Source organism: Triticum urartu, chromosome 6, assembly GCF_003073215.2.
Source record: "Triticum urartu cultivar G1812 chromosome 6, Tu2.1, whole genome shotgun sequence".
Taxonomy (NCBI): Eukaryota; Viridiplantae; Streptophyta; class Magnoliopsida; order Poales; family Poaceae; genus Triticum; species Triticum urartu.
In genome coordinates, this window is record NC_053027.1 from 2,927,884 (window position 1) to 2,929,826 (window position 1,943).

General features: G+C 47.3%; 1 pseudogene; it reads left to right on the forward strand.

The window, feature by feature from the left end:
• Nucleotides 1-703: 703 nt before the first annotated feature.
• Nucleotides 704-1,582, forward strand: LOC125517668 (annotated as a pseudogene).
• Nucleotides 1,583-1,943: the final 361 nt, after the last annotated feature.

Below are 1,943 nucleotides of genomic sequence, written 5' to 3' on the forward strand. Positions count from 1 at the left end.
ATGTGCCGATAAAAGAGAATATGCTGGTAATATAATTAAAAGAAATTGCGGGCACGAGCCAATACAAGAGAATACAGACATGTGGGGGTCTTGATCCATTCTTATAATGAGCTAGAGGCATGTAATTTTATTGTTCTGTTGCAAAGCACGGGCATGTGGGCTAGTTAGGATAACCTAGATAGATTACTTTTTGTCGATCAAGTCATTGGGAGGAGGATAGCATAGTTTTCATTCATCGCTTGGGCCGAGATGTCAGGCTGGTCATAATGGGAAGTATCATATACTAGTATCATGCATATGATACTAGTGTATTATACTACTTTCCTAATGCATAGTATCATATATTAGTATCATGTAGTACTATATTTATTGACATGCATGACACATACTAACATAGCATTTATTATGATATAGTATCATGATATGATACTCAACACTTTCTTTTTTTCATTTAATTCTATGCCATCTCATCAAAATTGACTAGTTGACATGCATAATACTAGTTATGATACTTCCATTACGACCAGGCTCACGCGTCCGCACCGAGCGCTCACTAGAATGGAGTCTCAATCACTTGGCCGGCGGTGATGCTGATGTCCATAGAACTCGATTCAAAGTCCTCAAAGTCTCTGCTGATCTCTCTATTGCATCTATTCCACTTCCCAACACGTACGCACTCTATCCCACTGCTCGCCGGCCGGCCATGGCGGTGATGCAGATGCCCATGGTCCGATCTCTCCTCCTCTCGCCACCCCCTTCTTCCTCCTCGTCTCCCACCCATCCCCCGCCTCCTCCTCCCTTCCTGATGTGGACCTCAACTACCTCATCGTGGACGCCGGCGGCCACATCCCGGGCGCCAACGACCACGACGAACACCAGGAACTCTTCGCCTCTGTTAGCAGTAATCTTGTCTGGTTGATTAATTAATTCCTAGCTCAATTGTTTAGTCCGGCTAGGAGGTATCTTGGCTATAGACGTGTGTATCAAGTAGTACTAGTCCGGCAGGATTAGTAGTGTCCTGGTAGGTTTCTTAGGTATGTGTCCGTGTATGATCAGGTTAGCAGGTTAGCAGAGTCCGTATAGGGCAGGGTCTGGTTGGTCGGCTGGAAGCTGTGTATATATATACATAGCCAGGTCATGAGATTTGTATCGACAGAAAACAAGAAAAGAAATAAAGAGAAAGAGAGACATGACACGTGCCTTTGGCTATCAAAGTTTCTTGTGCGCGCCTTTGTCGTGATTTCATATGATCGATCCTGTGGGCGAAATTCCAACAGCCTCCGACGACTACAGGAGGAGCCAGGAGGACCATGAGGTGGTCAACGAGGCCCACGTGATCGTCCTCACCGCCGCGAACTTCACCCCCTTCATCGGCGTCCGCCGCCACGTTGTGGTCAGACTTTTAGGCGCCCTGGTGCTACTGGTCCTGCAAGCCCATCCCCGAGTACGCCGCGGCCGCATCACACCTGGCCGACGAGGGGCTTGACGTCGTGCTTGCCAAGGTGGACGCCACCCTACCGTCCACTTCTTCATCGACGGCGTGCCTTGGCGCTACCCCTACTACGGCGAGCGGACCAAGTAAGTACTCCCTCTGTAAATCTATAAAGAAAGTGTGGTTAGGCCTCAGTCGACTGAGATTTAACAAGTCTTAGTCAAGTGACATAATATGAAGAAAGAGAGAAAACTGAAAAATAATTGCACGAATCTTAACGTAAGATTTCACGGATATAGTATCAACTGAGACAGTCGACTGAGACTTAGCAAGACTGATAAAAAAATATAAGACCGTTTAGATCACTAATCTAAACGGTCTTATATTTCATCCCTCATGGTGGCGAATTTTCCACTGCTGCGGGGACGCCATGGTCACTTGGATATCCCAGAGGCTGGGCCCTGAGGTGCAGAACGTGACCACCATCGACGAGGCCGAGAAGATCATCACC